At 34.3% G+C, this 22,449-nt stretch overlaps 1 long non-coding RNA gene across 3 annotated transcripts; it reads left to right on the forward strand.

The window, feature by feature from the left end:
- Positions 1-269: 269 nt before the first annotated feature.
- Positions 270-21,057, forward strand: LOC139814613 (uncharacterized). Of its 3 annotated transcripts, none has more exons than XR_011732493.1 (3): positions 270-481; positions 19,544-19,705; positions 19,780-21,057. It is a non-coding gene; the product is annotated as an uncharacterized lncRNA (long non-coding RNA). The 3 variants fall into 3 exon arrangements; XR_011732494.1 differs by lacking the exon at positions 270-481 and adding an exon at positions 16,949-16,963; XR_011732492.1 differs by lacking the exon at positions 270-481 and having other exon boundaries at positions 19,039-19,705.
- The last annotated feature ends 1,392 nt before the right edge of the window (positions 21,058-22,449 follow it).

Consider the following 22,449-nt stretch of genomic DNA (forward strand, 5'->3'; position numbering starts at 1 on the left):
ATGTATAATTACTCGAAACTCGCCATCGGCAGGCAATATATCAGAATCTTTATCGAATCTCTGGTTAGCCAGGGTAATGATGTGTGCCCAAGCACACGGCATGCCTGCGGTGTTTAGCACTTTATCTACCTCCTCGAAGTTATTAATGACACTTGCTGAGTCAGGCGACAAAGCGAGACGCGGGCGACGTAACGGGGCGACGAGCGACGATCTTCAAAGTTTAATATCCACACGAACGAAGAGTCGCTTTTGGTCGACCAGTCGCGGAGTCCTGCTACTCATAGGCTTCTTGTCGGGAGTATATTCATCTCGATATATTATTAAACCATTTCGTTCCCAATATCTCTCGACATGCTGGCGAATCGAGTGTCTTCGCGAGTGCAACTTTATTTCGACGGGTGTCAGACAGAAGTCGGATCATAAAAGGAGTTCAAAAATCAATTTAGAGAAGACTAAAGTTTCGTGAAAAGTTAGTCCAATTGTAAGTCACATTATAAATCAGTGTGCTTACACACACACACACACACACACACACACACACACACACACACACGATTCACTTAATTATATAATATGTGTATTATGAGTAAGTACACAAATTTATTTATATTGCTATTCTAATTTAACATACATATATCATTAAATATTACGAGATTTTTAAACAGCTAAATTTAAATATGTTCCAAATTTAAAAGTTTTATTTATATGTATATAACTTAAAAAATAATGTATATAACTTAAGAAAGTTATTATTCTTAGTATATTTGATGCTTTGATTTAATAGTTTGTATTAATTTTATTATTATCGACTGCATAAATCACCAAAATATTTCACAACTTTATAAGTATAAAAAAATTTATTATTCAATAATCAAAATGTCTCAAAATCTTATTATTTAAGATTAAAATTTTGTATTAAAATGATATAAGAATTTTGTAATATGAAATTTTAAGAATTATTTTGGAGAATTAGGCATAAAAATTGAAGCTGAAAATTAAAATTGATATTTTGAAAATGAAAACTATGTTGATCAGTATTACTACAATGATTATTAATATTATTTTAATGAGCATATTAATTTCTTATATTGTTAACAAAAATATTTTTTAATAACGATAATAAACATGATAATTCTATTTAAAAATTGTTTTATTTGATTAAATTAGGAGGTAGTTTAATATATGTACAATAAAAAAAGTCAATAAATAAAAGATACCTACAAGATTTAATGCATTTAGGTTAAACGAAAGTACTCACTAGTAAAGTAATTTTAATTATGAGACAGTTCATCCTAATGTGTCGATTTTGTAGAGAAAATTACTGCTTGTGGAAGGGGTATAATGCTGATGAATGGGGTAACAATGTATTATACGATCCCCTGTCAACCCCTTGCATGTTAACCGCAAACCCTTCCTATTCACCCTTCCTCTGCTAACAATTCGTTAACTGCTATCGAATTGACTTCAACCAGTAGCTTCAGAGTGTACGGTCATTAGAATGTGACGACCTTGTCATTGTCGCTTAAATGACAATTGTCTTTTTGTCACGATGTATTTAGTCGTACTACGCCTGTATATTTAGTTGGCGTAAACTTTTTACAGAATGGTTAAAACGTGGTTGAAACACTTTTTGTTTTATATATATATATATATAGGAAAGGAATTAATTCTCTTTTCTTTTTGTCTAAAAATTAAAAATGATAATAATATGAAAGGACTATTCCAAAATGACATGAATTAGGCAACTTGTTCAATAAGAATAAACGAAAATACAAAAATCGAAAAATCAATATTAGTGATTCTTTACTACTACGATTTTGTATTTTATGTTTATGTGTGATTGACATATCTACAGTTGTTTAAAATACTGCATATAAAGACACAATGTTTCTTGATCTTCTTTTCTCAATTTTATGTATATTTTCGTACATATTTCTCTTAATAAAAGAATAATACCTGCAGCCGTATGATTTACCGACATTATCGTTTTTAAATGGATCTTTTAATTGGCTTTATAGAATTGCAAAAATCTTTTACAGAATTAAAGTTCGCACAAAAATCTAGGGTGCCAAACTTAATTTTATATCAAAAACACCAAAAAATTAAAAATATTACTTATTTGGGCACTACATACACAGCTGTCACCTGACGATAATATTTGCTTAAAACAAAAATTCTGCAGTTTATACATACATAATGTTGATCATCCACCCTTGGAAAAACATGTAGGAATAATATCGTGTAAGTAGAAGTAAGATTCAATGCGTACAAAAAAAGATCCATCTAAAAATTATTTTAGTAATGCAAATACGGATGCAGGATGACAAGAAGAGCAGCAACAGTAGTTGCCGGATCTTGCGTCAGATGGCGAGCAATCGAACAAAGACAGATGTCATTTCGTTAGACGAAGACAGATATAGAGAAAGCAAAATTAGAAAGGTTGACATTATTGACATGGAGGAAGTTCGCCTGTCACTGCAGGATCCCCTTAAGGAGATGCCAATAGTGGCAGTAATTACCGACATTTCTTTATTAGAAGAAATCTTTGAATTGGCTTTACAGAATTGCAAAACTCTTTTACAAAATTAAAGTTGTTAAGGATGCTAAAACTTAGCTTTCAATGCGAACGCTTTATCGCCGGTCTAATGTAACGGAATCTTCCTTATCTACTATGTACTATATACATATATTCTCTCGTTTCCTTTTCACTCCGTTTCTACAACACACACGTTCGCTAAGCTCGTAACTGCCCGGTTCACCTGTTCACGTGCTCGTGCAATATCCGATTCTAAGAGAAACATCTCGCTGTATTTTACGTATATTGAGTGAATAAACAAAATATAATAATAAACACTGTGTCAACTCTTACATTCCAACAAAAGTACGCACAAAAATCTAGAATAAAGCACACGATTTCATATCAGAAACGAAAAAAAAATAAAAATTTGAGCATACAGCTGTCATCTGACGACATATTTACTTAAACAAAAATACTGTAACGAAAAAATTACGCTCGATGAAGCAAACAACTAAAACAATTGAAAAAGGCCAAATTTCGAGCAATAATAAGTGTTGAAATTTATATATTCAAATTACAATAATACAAACGAATTGGTTTACGTTTCGGCCATATTGGCCTTCTTCAGAACCGCAATTTCATAAATAACGTCGAATTAACAAATAAAGGACTCGGATACGATCCGGCGCTACGATTTATTGTCGAATGTTAGTCAAATTTAAAGCTATGTACGTCATAGGGAAAACCTACTTTCCCTCACCCCCTTATAGAATTGAAGGGTTGATCAGACTAATTTGTAAATATTAATTAATTTGACGATAAATGAAATTGTTTACCATTATTTCGGGATAAATTTAAATGTTACGTAAGAAATTCGATAAAAGGGTGGTCACCCTTAAATCCTCAAACAGTCTCACTTTTGTTTTGGATGCGAGTGTAACATATATTTTTTTCAAAATTTTTGAATGAAATTTGCAATTATCTGGGCATTTTTTAAATTTTTGTTTCAAATACAGGGGGTGGTTTACCCTCTAAAAATGATCGAACCGAGTAAAAAATTTTTCATTTTTCATATCTCTTGATAATGCAACTATTTTATTTGGTTCGGGCCGAAAATACTGAATCCTTATATACAAAACAATTAAATCGATACCCAAAAATTCAAAGGGGTGTTTCACACCCTAAATATGGTTTTCCGCAGATAAAAAAAAATACGTATGTCTTATTTTTACGTCTACTAAAACATATTAAAACATTATCCAAATCGGCGATTTACACTTGGGTAGTGTTACTTGTTAGTGGCAAATAAGCGGTCGGTACCACAGGAACGCAAGAGAATTCTTTCCATCGTCAATTAAGATCGCAGACGACTGAGAAGACATTCACATCGCAAGGGCAGAGCAACGGAACGCAAGAGAATTCTTTCCATCGTCAGTCAGGAGCGAGTGTTCGTAGCTAAAGATCGCAGACGACTGGATGGAATTCTCTGCCCTTGCGATGTGAATGTCTTCTCAGTCGTCTGCGATCTTAATTGACGATGGAAAGAATCCTCTTGCGTTCCTGTGGTACCGACCGCTTATATTTGCCACTGAGGGTCTGGCGACAATGGCTTTCGTTCGCACCAACCGCATGGACGCACATAAGCATTGCAACGTAATGGACGACCGATTTAGCTTTAAATTTGACGTAAACCAATTCGTTTGTATTATTGTAATTTGAACATATAAATTTCAACACCTATTATTGCTCGAAATTTGGCCTTTTTCAAAAATACTGTAGTTTATATATACAAAATAATACCCAGTTTTACTAGGGACAACATGTAGGAATAATATCGTGTAAATAGAACTAATATTCAAAACCTAGAAAAAAAGATTCTCTCTAATAAAGTTTTATTATCCAGAGGCAGCTTGATAGGATGAGCAGTATTGCGTGTAGCAAGAGATGGCGCAGCAATCGGACAAAAACAGATATAGGCAGGTGACACAGAAAACGAATTAGAACAGAATTAGAAATGTTGACATTATATTGACATTGTCAGAGTTCGGCCTTTACTATAGGATTCCCTGCAAGCAGCTTTTTCCTTATTATCATCAAATGACGGGATAAGTTATATTTATTGCCTTCTAATCTCAGTCAAGGTTTGTCAGACGAATCAATACAGTAACACACACACACACACACACACACACACACACACACACACACACACACACACACACACACACACACACTGAGAGCCGAAAAACAGTAATAATCTCTGAATTTTCGTTCGTTCTCAACTTTTAACCTCAATACGCAGATGCTCACTTAAAAAAAAAGTATCCCATACAGCATGAAATATTCCATGAATGTTCTATAAATATTCTTTAGAATATTCATGAATTTTCTATGAATGATCTATAAATGTGCAAAGAACGTGTAATGTCCCGCTTTGAATGTCCTTAGAAATATCTGTAAATATTCTTGAATAATCTACAAATGTTTTATAAATATTTCCCCATAATCCATAATTTTTTTATATATGCAAAATATATTTATAGAACATTTATAGATTATTTTAGGAACATTAAAAATGGGATATCGCATATTCTGTATACATTTAATATTCACCCGACATAAAAAAAATTATTTATTTCAAAATTTTATTACTATTTTTTAACTAAATTTGTTTCTTAAGATGCAGTCTATGATTATAAATATTTTCTCGTATTTGAAAAACACACTTACCTTGGTGGGATTCGAACTCGGGACCTCTGGATCGTGAGCCATCTGCCTTACGTGGTAGACTACTTCTTAATTTGATGTAAGCGTTATATATAGTCTACATATGTCATAACCAGCGCAAATATATAATTTTTCAAAAATTATCTTAAGAAACAAATTCAGTTGAAAAAGAGTAATAAAATTTGAATTAGATATATGATATAATATTTCTCAATGTCGGGTCAATGTCAGAAACCAGTGCCGGCTCATTATGAATTTTTTTTATAAAATTATATATTTTTAATTATTTTTTTAAAAAGAAAATTGTAAATCTAATAATAATGATAAAGAATAAGGATTGGCTATTAAGCTTTGGCCCAATATTGGGCGGCACTTGCTTGCCAAGCCTCAGCTACCCAAATTTGGGTAATAGTTGGGCCAGGCTTGGGCATTAAACGTCGGCAAGCCGACACTCGTGCCAGTCTTGGCCCGTTTCTCGAGTATCGGCGTTTCCTACCTGGGGACTCTCTCGCGGTCTCGTTACGCTTCCCCTTCGTTAGCTCGCAAGGGTCTCGGATTTCTAAAAAGTTTTTATTAATGCTTTCCAGAATATTTATATAATGTTCCAAAATATTCTTTAAATATTCCTAGAATAATTAGAATGTTTTCAATATTTTTCCTAAAATGTTTATAGATCATTTTAAAAATACTCTACTAATATGTAAAAAATATTCTATTAATATTCTGAATATTTCATGTTCATTGCAATGTTCACAGATTATTATTAAAATATTCATACACTGAGAAAAAAAATCGTAGATTCAAAGAAATATTATTTGATTCAACTAAATGCAGCGGTCACGGGCTGTCAACCTAACATTTGTTAATTCAAAAAAAATTATATTTAAATAGATTCAGAATTTCTTGATATTACTTACGTATATTTGATTTAAATATATTAATATTTGCATTAAACAAATCACTACAACTAAACGAGTTTAGTCAAATTTACAACATTTTTTTCTCAGTGTAACAATTCTAGAAAAGTTTTTCAGAATATTCATAGCACATGCTATAAATGTTCAAGAATATTAACAAAATGCTCCGTAAATATTCCAAATATTCTATATTTGTCAAAATATTTATAGAACATTCTATGCATTTTTTAAATGTACTATATTTATTAGACATTTGTAGAATATTCTATGCATATTCCGAATGGACAAAATTTCATGGAATATTTATAGAACTTCTACAGAATATTCTGAATGACCCGTGGAATATTAAAATATTTATAGATTGTTTATAGCACATTTCTTGCATATTCCATGCTGTATGGGTAATGTCTATTGAAAAACACAGTAATATCTAAAAATTAAGATCGTAAGCGATACTGTCTGAAAGAAATAATAGAAAAGAAATAATTACTGAGAAGTTCCATTATTCAATTATGTGCGATTCTGTAACCATTACTGTTGGCTCTCCATATTCGTTCTATCGCGCGAGTTCAGAGCAGTTCAGAGAGATATATGAGATTCCATAAAGGTGCCATTTCATGGTAGCGACAAGCGACGAGCGACAAGCAACGAGCGACATGTTTTTTGTCGCATTTGTAGTTCGATTTTTTTAACTTTAGGCGACAACTTTCAATTTGGTTCTTGTAGCCGATTTTCCGTATTTTTAATAAAATAAAAATGGTAGTGAAATGGAAGAAAACGGTGAAAATTTAGAGGTAAGTAGTAAATGTAAGTAATTACAGTTTTGTCTATTGAAAGACAAGAATTGTTGATATGTATAACTTATAACCCTGATATTTATAACTATTGTCAATATTTATAACTATGAATAACCTAAAAAATAACATTACACCAACATTATTTTGGCTTTACGCGAGACTTAAACATGTGTCTATCTTTATCTTTCTTCCTACAATCGGTCCTAGATGCTATATTAATTTTAATTTATTTTTTGATAATAAAAACATACAAATTAAAAAAACAAAATAATCTTAATTTTAAAACATGAATTTATAAATCATATAATTTTGTGCCTAACTAAAAAACTGTATGTATATAGGAAGTGTATGTTTGCGCTGTATGCGAAACAATAATCGAAAGCTCGGATATCTACAGCCACGGTTGCTTTCAAGGATATCCACAAGTGTACATTGATAAGAACCATTATGTATACCCTCAGTGTGGTAAGTGATATTCTCGTGCTATTGTTATTAATGCTTTCTCATGTAAAGTGATCAAAGATTGTTTATTTGCTTCAAATATTAATAACATTTTATAGATAATTTAATTCTTTGTAAGTAATATATTGTATATCACATAAAAAATAATTGGTTTCTTATAATAAAGTTATGTCTCTTTTCCTGTATTTTCTCTCTAATTAATTTGTTGAAAAAGACTAAAAAGTGTTTTTGTTATATTTGATGGCTAACATAATTCTTATTGTATTTCTATAGAGGATCTATCCATTGTCAGGCGAAGTGACGTTAATGGCAGTGAAGAAATTGTCACAGAACCATCAACAAGTTTATCAAATAGCCAGTTACCACAACACTTAAATACGGAAGAGCAACTCATTCATCTCATTCATGAAAGAGAACCTCTATGGAATTTGAGAAGTCCTCTTGAAAAGCGGAGTAAAGAAAATAAAGAAAAACTGTGGGAAGAAGTTGCAGCTGCCATTGGACCTGGTAACACTGTGGCTGCTTTAAAAAAAAAATGGAAAAACCTTTGTGATTCATATAGAAGGTTTGTAAACAGTGAGAAAGGTACAAGTGGTTCAGCAGCTAAGAAGAAAAAGCGATGGATATATAGCGATATTATGTCTTTTATGAGTGATGTGAATCTTCAGGACAAATCTACACATTCAAATATGCAAGATGCAATGATGTCAGAGAGTAACGATTCCACAAGTTCATGTCACAATCCTCCATTGGAAGAAGTATTGTCAACCGATGACGAGATTGCTTCATCTACCGTGCCACGTATGTACACGAAAAAATACCAGAAACTCAGATATGGAGATAGCTGATAAGGTGGTGCAAGCCATCACAAATAGTACTCCTACAAATATCTTTAAATTTCCGGATATACCAGCTCCACCTTTGACAAAAACTCCAGAATCATCAGATGCTGCTTTTGGAATGTTTATCCAGTGCTCGCTTAGAGAAATTAAAGATGAACGTGATCGAGCAAATGTTAAGAAAGCTTTGATGAATACATTATTTGCAGAATTAGAAAAAATAGCAGAGCGATGTTAATATACGTATATTTAAATAGTTTAGTTGGTATGTGCATTCAGATTCCGTACTTAAAGTATTATATTCTTTTATAAGTATATTTTTTTTGTATATGCAATGTGGAAAATTCCACTTTTCTTTAAAATCTTTTTCTATAGCGAACCACTGTTCTTTTTTTAATTCAGCTGGCATGCACAACGGTTGCAGTTTCTTCCACAAAACAGCACATGTTGTATTAATGATGTTGCTTGCTGTTGTTACGCCAACCAAGTACTGATAATGCATTGATGTCATTGAATCTCCAGAGGCCAGAAATCTGAGCAACATTAAATGTACATACAATTAATTTGTATCAGTAATTTAATATCATAAATTTACATTTAAACAACATTTGATATACTACTACTAATGTACATACCTCAAAGTTAAAGCTAATCTCTGTGCAGGTGGTATGGGTTTTCTGATGCAGTTTTGCTTTTTTAAATCCTCTCCAACTAAAGTTAACAATTCTTCCATTTTTGTTGAAGACATCCTGAAATAATTATAAAATCCCAGATGTTCCAATTGAAGTGATGGCAGTATTGCCTTAAAAAAACCATGCTTCTCTTGTTGTGAGCATATTGGAGACACCCAAAAGCGTTTTCTTGAGTAACTTCTCTTTTTTTTCAAAAAAACGTACTCCGCTACATGAGCTAATTTTTGTTTGTGTGCATTGGCACATTGTTGCGCAATTATTTGAGCACATTCAAATTGACAATTTAAATAATACGTGTACCAATTGCTCCAATTATTATCCGACATGTTTCTTTTAAACAGAGCAAAGTTGATAGACGTCAACAGTTTCTTTCACAATATTTATAATTTTAATACACTGACAGCTGTTATCTGTTATTCGTCGCAAACGTCGCTCGTCATGTGGTCGCTACCGTCGCTTGTCGCTTGTCGCTGTTGTCGTTCGTCGCTTGTCGCTACCATGAAAAGGTACCTTAATAGTTATTGTAAAATAGATTGTCAGCTCAGCGTTAACGTATTAAACTGTTATTCTGGAATCTTAGGTTCAAATCCCGTCTCTCCGTCAATGTGTTTTCAAAAATTGTAAACAATGCGTAATTTTAATTAATAAAATAGAATATATGCGGAACCACGAATAAAAATTAAACTATAAATTAAAATATTGCACCGGAATCATTACTGGTCTTTATCGTAATGATTACTGTAAAATCCGTACTGGTTACTGGGAAAATGTTTACTGTAGTAGTGCGTAATGGTTACTGTAAGAAAAGGTTAAAAGTTGAGAGTGAGCAAAAATACAGTAATTATTACTGTTACGTACGGAAAACTTTATATTTTCGGACGATACACGTGTTGAAAATTTTGAACGCTTAGACGACGCACGTTAGCTCGGAATTCCGAAGGAACGGTCGGGTCAATGTAAATGTTTATAGGTTATCTTATCGGAGTCCGTTGAAGGGCTGGGGGCCAGATGGGCCCAAAACTACGCTTCTAGAATGTTCTAGAAGCCTCCAGAATACCTCCTCCCTTAAGACGCGTAGGAAAAGGGCGGGAATCTTGCGCGGGAGATTCCGGTCTTTTTCGGGTGGAAATAGGGCGGAAAAACGCCGCGGAAAGCAGATAAGTTTTAACTTCGGTCTTGACTAGACATAGTTCTCAGACTCTCTCCTAACTCTTATTCGATTTCCTACGTTTCACTATACTCTAAGTTCGAGCATTCGCGCTCAATTCTGGGACTTAGTCCCTGTACTCTCATACCTTATAAGACCGCGCTTCACGCACAAGTTGTACTGAGATTTTTAGAATAAAGGTAAGATAAGTTTGAAAGGGAACAAGTTTGAAAATCTGGAATCTCATCTCGTATTCTTAATCAATAATCCATCACTTCTAAGATTCGACTCGCAGTTGTCGCTGACAAAAGCGTGGCGATCTGACGTGCTGGGGCGCTGACGAAGAGTGTGGCGAACCGGTACTTTCGCTGCCGAAAGCGTGGCGATTACGGGGTTGGTTTCCAGAAAAGACAATAATCTCGATAAATTCCCGAAAGTGAATTTGACCTCTACGCTGACGATCTGAGCGCTGACGAAGAGTGTGGCGAGGAGAGGGTGTGGCGGGTTGGTTTTAGAGCGCTGCCGAAGAGTGTGGCGAGCTTAAAATTCATTTATGCAACACGTGCATGGAAAGTGCCATGCGCTACGCGTGCGTGATAGACCACTTTCCAGGCACTTGCCACATAAAATAGGGAGTGTAAGTTGTGTGTAAAGATGAAAATTCCCTCGCCTTCGGCTCGTGCGTAAACTCCGCACCCGGGAATTTTTATCTTACGACACTTGTTACACAAATAACTATTTCAACGCGGCTGACGAAGAAAGGAGGTAGGCGCGTTCGAATTAAACAAATCAGATTCCAAATCAAACAAGCAGTCATTTTTAATCAAGATCCTCTCCCCTTCCTCCAACAATTGCAACAACTAGAAAACGCACCTCCATTTAAACCTATTCCTGTCGATTTCGACGTTGATTATCCTAATTATAATCAAATAGATAAAACTGATCCTCGTTACCAAACGTATAAACTCAGATATCTTTTCGGTCCCGAATAATAATAATAATAATAATATCCTTCACACGACTTGTCCAAATCCCTGGTAAATTTGTCAGACTTGAAACACAGCTCCGGTTGGAGTAGTAAAATTCCCCCCTACACCTAATTAAATCGATTCGATTTAATTTTTGATGCTATATGCATCTAAATAACTGTAAAGAAATTGTTGCGAAAAATATTACCTCAGCCAGGGTTCAACTTTCTTCATTCCGTGAAGATGTCGTACCAATTCGACCACTGAGGCATGTGGTAATATTTATCGCAATAACCTATTATTAGTTGTAATATTACGCGTACTTGTCCCGGATTTTCCATTGAAACCTATACTTCGAATTTTAAATCACGCTGGCTGAAAATACGCGTAATATTACAACTAATTATAGATTATTGCAATAAATATTACCACATGCCTCAGTGGGATTTTACTACTCCAACCGGAGCTGTGTTTCAAGTCTGACAAATCTAGTCGGCACGCAGTCAAAGGTTGGAAAATATGTAAAATAAAAATATAGATAAAACTTTCGCGCATCATTTACCGCGCTGGTTCTTAGTTAGCCTGGTTTATTCGTACGGATTTTCCATTAGAACCTATACTTCGAATTTTTGTATTAATTTCAGAAAAGTTATGGCAAAGCCCTTGCCTTCAGAAGTTTCACTTCTAACGCGCGTGGCGACCACGCGTTTATTTTTTTTATTGTAATACTTGTTTGATTTAAATAAAACTTTAGGAAAAGTATCTATAAAAGAGATAAAAGAGATATTTTATGATAACTTTTCCATTGTTTTTTTCGCCATAAATATACATAAACGGAACGCAATGTTAACTTGCCCCTTGTGCCAACGAGCCCCGGTCTCCCCTAAGTGAAGTTTTAAAAGTTTACTTACCAACGCTGGAAACAGGAATTCTTAAATAACTTAACCAAATGTTACATTACGCGCCCCAAATCACGTACGTAATTGAGAAGCACTGCATAGCATGATTACAAAACGACAGTGCAACAAAACTACTAACAGCTGAAATACGAAACATTTGACAATAACCACATCTCGTGAGACAACTATTCCCTAAAAATGCCTTATAAATATTTTTTATTAGTTATAAACTTTATATATGCTATGTTTAGATAACATAAATCTATAAATTTATAAATCAATAAAAACAAACCTCATGTTACGTAAAATGTAATTTTAATAAATACAAAACGAGTCAATTTTTTAGTAAACAAATAAATATAGATAGAATAGTCTCATAAAAAGCTTTATAGGGTAGACTGAGGCGAATCGGATCAATTTTTCTTTCTCGGTAAAAAAGCAATCAAAAACAAATTTTATTACTTAATTTTATTATAGCTTCTTAATCTTTATAACTTTAGCTTGGATTTTATGTAATAAAATAATACATAAACATGATATTTCTTATTGCACAACAAAAAATGGAAAGAAGAGAATTATCCGATTTGCTCCGAAATTGGGGGTGAAACGGATCACTAGTTATAAAAGAAATAAAAATAAACCAACAAATTATTTAAAATAAATTACTTGATATAAATAAAAAACTACTCTTTGAAAATTAATAAACTCTTTAAAATAAACTATTTACATTAGACAAAAATAATTTATTTAACACAGAATTCGGAAGTAAATGGTCCTTTTTTACCCTTTCTATTAGCACAGTTCTCGTGACATCATTCTTCACATTTGTTGCACTAAATCCAGTCTTCGGATTCATACTCACAATCAGATCTTATATTTAAAACCGTCTTAAGCACAATCTTAAGATGTTAAAAACCAATTACTGTGCCGGCATTACTTAAGGGGATCCTATAGTGGCAGTAATTACCGACATTTAGTTAAAAGCGTACAACTTTTAATTGGCTTTACAGAATTGCAAAATTCTTTTACAGAATTAAAGTACGCATAAAAATAAAGAGGACTAGGGTCGGTTTTACATAAAAAATGAAACAAAAATTAAAAATTTGGGCACATAGAGCTGTCACTGACGACAATATCTACTTATACAAAAATACTGCAGTTTATGTATACAAAATGAGATACAAGCCCTCTAGGGAAAACATTTAAGAACAATATCATGCAATTAGAGCAAGATAAAAGCCTAGAAAAAAAGTTGCATGCTTTTAACTTTTATATGTGCAAAAATACATGCAGGTTGATAGGATAAGCAGTATTGCGTGTAGCGAGAAACGGCGCAGCGATCGAACAAGGACAGATTACTATAGTTAGACAAAGACAGATATAGAGAAAACAGGATTAGAAATAATGTTGACATTATCGACATCGAGGAAGTTCGGCCTTCGCTATAGGATCCCCTTAAGATATTACTTAAGTTCTTGAAATAAAAACGGACTATGAATACGGGCCTTCGACAGGTGGATGGACGAATTTTTCATTGCAATAGATGTAATGCCAGTCCCTGAAACCTTATAGCAATCAACAACTTGACGCAAAGTCATTTTTCCAGACTTTACTTTCTGCATAGCCTCGTTCATTGTTTCTTGAGATCATGACTCATTAGTTAATTTACGATTGTACGTGCAAACTATCTAGGAATCGAAAAAAGAACACACTTTTGTTATAATAATTATAAAATGTACTATAAAATGTCGAAAAATTTCATGATCCGAATCACCCCGAAAAAGATGATCTGATTAACCCCGTATGTCGACTTCATAAAGTATCTTTGTTTTCTCCAAACTATCTTAACAATATTATTTAAACTACTTACTAGACTGATTCAGCATACATATACACTGTACAAATCATTATAATTTGCAGAAGTTTCAATATATCTATTCGTTACAAAGTCACAAAATTGAGATCGTGATTTTACCTTAGCGCCAAAATTTCTTCGTTTACTTACAATCTCTACGCTTCTATCGTCGACTAACACTAAATTACACGCAATACAGAGCTGTTGTCTATTGTTTTTGGTGCGGGGAAAACGCACGGAAGTAATTGGTACGATAAAACAGCTCATTTAAAACAAAACACTGACAAAAACTGTCTTAAAGCTTATATTGATCCGATTCGTCCTGTCATCCGATTCGCCTAATAAAAAATTAATAGGCTACTGCGTCGTTTGATATGAATAAAGATAAATGTGAATAAAATAACATAAAATAAGTATAGATAAAAATCCTATATAAGGTATAAAAGTGATGACATGGAAAAGAATGGATAGTGAATTAAAGGGAAGTTTACACACGCAATGATTAGTTGCGCCAATCGACTAACGCCAGTAAAAATGCAAGTGTAAACACTTGATACAAACTGGCGCTAGTAATGTGGCGATTACTGACGGTTATTGGTCAAAATTTGAGGTTATATGCTTGCTGTCATTTACTGTGTGTTTAATAAATGTTAAATATTTTCCATATTATACGCCAATCACTGTGTAAACACTTGTGAGTTTGCCAGTCGGTTTCCGGCGTCAATGATTGCCGCAGTCAGTTGGCGCCACTAATCATTGCGTGTGTAAACTCCCCTTTAAATTAATTTTTAGCTAATAAAATATGAAATTGTAATGACATTACGAAAATTGGTTTTTGTCAATCTTATTATTAACTTAATTTCGACGTTAACGCAGTATCACACTGTTTGTGAATTACAACATGCATCTATTTCGCAAGAGCTCTTTTCAACTCAAATAAAAAAAAAATATTTTTTATGTCGCAACATCACATTCGTAAATAGTAATATGTTATAAGGAAATCTCGCGAATTCGAAAATTCTGATTTTGATGAAACTTTACATACGTGAAAGCAGGGGTAAATAGACAAAATTATAAAAAATTTTGAGTTACGGCACAAAAACGATTCTAAAATCTTCATATATAGGTAGAGCGGTTTTCTGCTTTTCTTGATATATCTCAAAAAGTATTCCAAATATCAACAAAAGTTTTATGGTATAAAACATTTTTTTATATCTTGAATAATACTCTTCAAGATATATCAAGAAAAGCAAAAACTGCTCTATATACATATAAGAAGTAATTTCACCCTTCAGAATTGTTTTTGGACCACAACTGAAAAATTTATATTTACCTCCCCCTCCTCTTCTCCCTATATGTGTGTAAACTGTAAAATTCCATCAAAATCAGAATTTTCGAGTTTGCGTTTTTCTTGTTAGTTGCAGAGAGAGAACGGCGAATTGTTTATAATGCATAATACACGATGAGCATTATATAAAATAGTTTTAGATAGATAGTTGAGAAAGAAAGGTTATAGATATGAAAAGTTTCCTTGGGATTTGTATACCCATCTTTATGGCATCTATATTACGACGAGAACGGAGAAGGAGTGGCGCATTTCACGGCACATTGAGTCCATAGGCTTTAAGATATCTCCAAAACCGAATCCGAATTTTACATTTGAGAAAAATTCGTTTCATAGCACGCACCTTGAGTACGACCCTTCTCTCGCACATTCACGTATGTATGTAATAAACATCGCAACTGAATATGTTCGATAAACTATTGTAAATGCATTGGATAATATGTGCATTATCGCATCGTTAATAAATTTAATAATAATCAAATAAAATTGAATGGCTAATCTTTTAATAGTACGATTTTGATAACGTTGACCTAATTTAATAATAATTTTTATTAGTATTAGTATTTTCACAGCTACATACAATATAAAAAGTTCCAGAAGAACGCAACAGTTTTTAGTTTTCAAACTTATAACTTATGCTAATCATGTGTAATATACACTGAACTGATAATAAGCATATATTAACTACTTTGTTTTTCATTACAATGTTTGGTAATTATTCAGTTTAGGGGCCTCACCTCAAATCTCGATGTAAATATGCTCAATCGACGCGTTTTTGTACGAAACGAAAGAATCTGGCAGAAAAAAGTGTCGCTCTGCCCCGCGACGCGAGATATTAAACGTTAAAGTTGACAGGAATCAGGTTATGATTCCTGTCATACCGACGACATGTAGCAACACTGAACGTGCCCTGCGGCCACATGCGCATGCTTAGTGGTCGCACGCGCATGTAAAACTGCGCCAATTTTAAATGAATCAATCGTGCAGAATAACCAAGCATCTCGATTCAAGCAGTTAGGTCTCACGCTGGGAGTTTCATTAGTTTAATTATGCGTGGGAAGCACACACACACACACACACACACACGAGGGGGTGCGAGCCTTCGGCACCCCCCTCCCCCGCACCCACCCCGTCGGTAGGCAGCGTGGATCTCGCTTTACAACATAAAGTACATGCTAAGTTGTGAAGCGAAATTATAAATATTCAATAAAAGTTGATCGCCAGTGATGAAATAATTAGGTATAGTTAAACGACCTGACTGGCAAGTTTTAATTAAGCATAACACAACGACGTTTCGACCACTATTTTGGGTCACACGACGGTCTCATCTATATATACACATATAATTTTTCCAAACAAACTGCGCGCCGATTATTTGTCGGACTTAAAACACAGTAATTGTTAGAATTAAAAACCCTTCCCTTCCGGAATTAAATCAACTCGATTTAATTATCTAAATACTGTAAAGAAAATTATAAAGCACGAAATTATAAAGCACATGCATGGAGGGGTGCAAGGGGGCTTAAGGTAAACGTACCAGTGGCCGCACACGTCCCAGTCGCCGCACACGACTTTAATGTTTTCAATTTATTAAGCATTTCGTGAAGAATATTGCAAATCTAAAAATTGTGTAGGGATCTACAATACGTGGTACAACCCTGCGAAGTTCGCTAGTCCCAGTAACCGCACATCGCGTAGCACGCTGTTTCTCGATCGATGCAAAGTTGTTACTACGGAATTAATTCTGGTGTTTCGATTAAAAGAAAACAAAATATCGTGTGGAAAACCGATTGATAAGTAAGTACTCATTGTTGATAATATATCTGCAATAAATCTAATGTGCATGCTGAATCTGTGCAACCAGTATCAGAAAAATTGTTTGCTGTTTACATGGAGAGGTTATGTTACGGCTGAATATATTTTGGTTTAAGGCTGCGGTCCACTTGACGCCACAAATGCTTTGAAGCGTTTTTCTTCTCCTTCTTTCTTCATTGAAAGAAAGGAGAAGAGGAATGCTTCGAAGCATTTGTAGCATCAAGTGGACCGCAGCCTAAATATCGTATTGTGCGGACACTGGGTGGGACATACCGAGTAAAGGCTGTGCAGACACTGGTACATTTGAGCTTTTTATCATTTTCGCGGCATAAATAATAAATGACTGAATATTAAAATAAACATTGCATGTGTTTTAGAAACTAGAAACCCTAAGCTTCAAGATGGTTCAAGTCATTTGTACCAAGCATGCGTCTAAATGGACTAAATTTGTATCACAATCTGAATTGTGGCTTAAGTGTGCGGCCACTGGTACGTTTACCTTACATGCGTGAGCGCACGTGAACAGAAAGGCTTTTCTCCCCTGCACCCTCCCCCATGCATGTACTTTATAATTTCGTTTTACAACTTAGCATGTACTTTATGTATTGTAAAGCGAGGTCCACGCTGCCTACCGACGGGGTGGGTGCGGGGGAGGGGGGGCCAAAGGCCCCCCCTTACACCCCCTCGTGTGTGTGTGTGTGTGTGTGTGTGTGTGTGCTTCCTACGCATAATTAAACAAATAGCGAGGTCCACGCTGCCTCCCCCGCACCCGCCTCGCCGGTAGGCAGCGTGGACCTCGCTTTACAACTTAAAGTATATGCAAGTTGTAAACCGAATAATGTTAGGTATAATAGAATTTAGGTATGCAACATATTGTCAGGATAAGCTATTAGATTGATTAATCCAGCATGGTGTTCTAACATTTACAATTAAATATAGTGAATGTGATAATGATATTGATACTGATAAACAAACATTAATGTACCGATGTAGAAAATGGTACTACGTAAAAAATGAGCACAAAAAACGTATCTCTAAGCAGTGCTGGTACTTGGTTCGTCATCAGATGCTTCTGGCTGGTCCTCAAAAGTGGATGTCGGAGGATATAATTCTGCGATGACATCAAAGAAGATTTCTATGCGCTCCAAGCGGCTATAGGCGCGTTTGAAGAGAAATTCGCTCAAATATTCAAGGACATGATCCTCCCTGGTTCCATACCTTGGGATATTTCCGCGAACTTCTCTCCAAACACGCTCTATATGCTGCGTATGCGCGTCTGTAGATTTAAAAAATGTATCAGAACAATATACAAATAAACAGTAATAATATAGTTAACTATGGCAAAAAGTTCTCACCAGTTTCAGGATCGACGAAATTATATGGTTTACCGTCAGATGTTGGAAGCCTTTATTGTTTAAACAATTATAGGACTTCCAACAATCTGACATGATGGTGGTGCCTGGCAATATCCACTCTTTGATACACGCCAGAAGTGTCTCTTCAGTTCGATCCTGTACTGGCACGATAAAAATCTTCTTGGTGCCTCGCTCATATCCTCCGAAAATCCATTGACCTTTTACGAGCCGACCACGATTGTATTTTCTTTTTCCAATTTTTGCTTCATCGATTTCTACTATGCATCCTGGGCCACCAAGTTTCTCACTATGTTTTTCAGCCCAGAACACACAGACCTGTAAGAAGCAATAATATTATTAATATTTTGTTTTATACATTTTACATGTGTGTGTATGTGTGTGTGCGTGCGGCGTGCGTGCGTACGTGCGTGCGTGTATTTATGAAAATATGTTAAAATATAATTACCTCTCGGCAAAAATTGAACCAGTCAACAATCGTGGCCGACGATGAAACGCCAGTTTCATCTTGCGTGTCATCTTGACGTGGATGTTTTAACATTAGAAAGCAGGCAACAATTTTACATATTGTTGCCACGTCAAGATGACTTTTTCCGAACCAAGTACCAGCTTTGCCACTTTTCTTAAAATTGCACTGCTTCGAGACACGTTTCTTGTGCTCATTTTTTACGTAGTACCGTTTTCTACATCGGTACATTAAAGTTTCTTTATCAATATCAATGTCACTACCACATTCACTACATTTAATTGTAGATGTTAGAACACCATGCTGGATTAAAAAATCTATTAGCTTATCATGACAATATGTCAAATACCCAAATTCTATTAACCCTATCATTGCGTGGCAAGGTGTGCAATTTCGCATCTAACAGTAATGCTATTGTCGCGCTTCATTTGTTTTATATAGTTTCTTTTAAATACATATTTAAAACTAGCGCAGTTTTGCATGCGCGTGCGGCCACTGAGCATGCGCATGTGGCCACAGGGCATGTTCGTAGTCGCCAGCATGGTAGAAATACAAGGGTATGCTCATACCGTGTCAGACCACTGCGCATTCCCACCACTTTTGTCTAAGCTTACATCATACTCGTGTAGCATCGGAATGAATCGGATGTACTCGGTGATTCGCAATGGCTGCGTTTGCTCGGTTCGCTATTTATGTCGAGTAATTCGTTTGTGATTATTACAGTGTACGCAATGACGTGTAATGTGAAAGGGTGTGGGAACTATCTGGCAAAGACCAGAAAGATCGAAAGAAATAAAATAAAATATTTTTCCTTCCCAAAGGATCCAGCACTGTGTAATAAGTGGCGTCAAGCATGCGGAAAAGAAAATATTTCACCAAAATATGGTATGTACTTTTGTATAGTAATAAGCATATATTAAAAGCATATATTTAAGAACCTTAAACCTTGTTTGCTTCAGCTAGGATATGTTCGAAGCATTTTGCTGATGAAGCTTTTACGAAGCCCTTACAAGAACATCTACTAGGTTATTCACCTACACGAACTAGGAAGATACGTCCTGATGCTATCCCGACGTTGCATCTCCATGCAGTACCTCCACTAACATCAAACTTCCAAACTCTCATAACTTCGAAACTACAGAAAATATATCAAGGATCACGCGTTCCAGACTTCATGCATTGAAGATAAATCCGATTGTCGATCAACTGATATTTTACAACTTTTCCCATGTAAATAAATCATGGGGCTGGTCGAGCGCCAAGAAACCATCACGCCAAACTAGTGACTAATCGATCCAAATATAGAAACCTTATATCGACGGTGCACGTGTGTGTACGTTTATTATTGCGATGAGTAATTATAGAACGATATCGTTTGACATACTTAAGTAGAGCAACTACGTTTGTTTAAATAACGCATCGAGAAACGCGAGCTCCTTATAAATCGTTTTTTCAAACTCGATAATGTTCGTCTTTCATACATGATTACAGATTTCAATACGTAAACACAAAAAGAATTACTTGTTCTTACACTCTACTTGTTCGTACACTCAAGAATTACAGTTTCACAAGCTAACGTTTATTTTTTGCCAATACGTATTTCACAATTATAAAGTTATTACATTCTTTCTGTTCACGTATCTTGTCCAGACTCTTGTAACGTTAGACTAGAGGTTCTCAATCTATTTTGTCAAGAGGGCTACATTAAAATCTTTTGTAATGACCAAATAAGAAAGGCCAAATAAGTTATATTTTTGAAAATTTCTATCTTATTCCAAGTTATGAGGAAGAACAGTTATTACAGAAATTAGAAGATTTTAATATTAGCGAGGCTATCGAAGAAGAGTTTAAAATATATAGCCGGATACGTAGCATTTAGATTTAAAAGCACAGATAAAACATTAGGTATTGAAACGCGCCAATTGGAAACAACGGGTGACCAAGATTGGCTGCAAGTTATTTCGCGAGGAAAATGTATGTATCCGAGTGACAAATTATTATTACAATGTGCTCGTATAATGAATATTGAGTTTGCTAAATATCACGGATCCAGTTTGAATAAAAAAAATCTTATATTTCAAAACTTAGCAAAAATAATAGAACCACAATTGAAAATTAAAATACCGAGAGAGGCATTACTATGCCTCATTAGGACTAGGACATATATTAGGCTGCGCGAAATGAACCGAGCGATTGCAATCGCAAATCACAGGCAAAAAAAAAGAAAGATGTCAAAATTTACTAATAAAAAACGTGTATATTAAATATCTGCATTTATTGTTATTTGATCTTTTATCTGCATCTTTCCTCTGCATATATAGTTCTTTATGTCGTACGCCACAATATATTTTTGTTTTGCGTCTCAGCTGACAATTCTTTTCCAATCGTTTTCCGACCAGTTTTGATTAAAACTAATAATTGGCAGAATTTTAATAATAAATGACTGGAAATTAAAATCTCGTTTTATGTGAAATTTTTCCGTACGTCGCAATGACTTTTATTAAATGCACACAATTCTTTTTTTCTTAATAATAATAATATTTTCTGTAATATCATATATTTAGACAAACCCACATAAAATAATTATAAAATTTGTCAAATAACAATAACGTTTCTAACATCTACAACGAGAGACAAATTCGGGAAACGATGAGCGTTTATCCGTAAGTCACGTGCGTTTTTTATATTTATATATTTTCGTTCATATATATTTATTTATTTATAAAACAAAATTTTCTCTCACATAAATGATCAACATTATTTTGTATTCACATATTGTCCGCTCAAAATGCTTTTATAAATGACTATTACAGATTCGCTGCTTAAATGTGCCGCTCAGTGTGACGTAAGCTTAGACAAGTCACTGATTGGCTGGGTTCGGAAATATGCGCAAGAGCATACCCTTGTATTTATACCATGGTCGCCAGTAGTCGCTACAGCTCGTCGGTATGACAGGAATCATAACCTGATTCCTGTCAACTTTAACGTTTAATATCTCGCGTCGCGGGGCAGAGCGACACTTTTTTTTGCCAGATTCTTTCGTTTCGTACAAAAACGCGTCGATTGAGCATATTTACATCGAGATTTGAGATGAGGCCCCTAAACTGAATAATTACCCAATGTTTAAATCTTACTCATTGCTCTATTTTTGTTAAAATTTTGAAAACTGTTATTCGCAGCAATATTTGATTTTTATCATTATTTTTTGTGCTTAAAAAATAATTTCGGAAACTATCTGATATCACACGTCGCGAAAGTAATCGAAGTCTACGCTTTTAATTATGTTGTTAATACACACCTATATAATACATTGATTTTCAAAATTACAGTTTTAAATGTTTTAATAAATTCATTCCTTATATACTTTTCTTAATACTTTAACTTAATTCTTTGTGAATAGTTTGGTGAATGTGATGTACTCTAGATGTCATGTATTATTAAACAAACATAAAATTACATAATATTATTATAGGCATTGTTACAACAATTTTTTAACTTTATATTATATTTCGTATTTTTATACTAAGGCTCAAATTAAAACTTTGTTGAAGAATAGAACTCATCTGGAATTGATTGAAAAAGATGATTTTATGACTCCTAAAAAAAAATAATTCCGATATTTCCGATCA

This window comes from Temnothorax longispinosus, chromosome 6, assembly GCF_030848805.1.
Source record: "Temnothorax longispinosus isolate EJ_2023e chromosome 6, Tlon_JGU_v1, whole genome shotgun sequence".
In the NCBI taxonomy this organism is placed as follows: domain Eukaryota; kingdom Metazoa; phylum Arthropoda; class Insecta; order Hymenoptera; family Formicidae; genus Temnothorax; species Temnothorax longispinosus.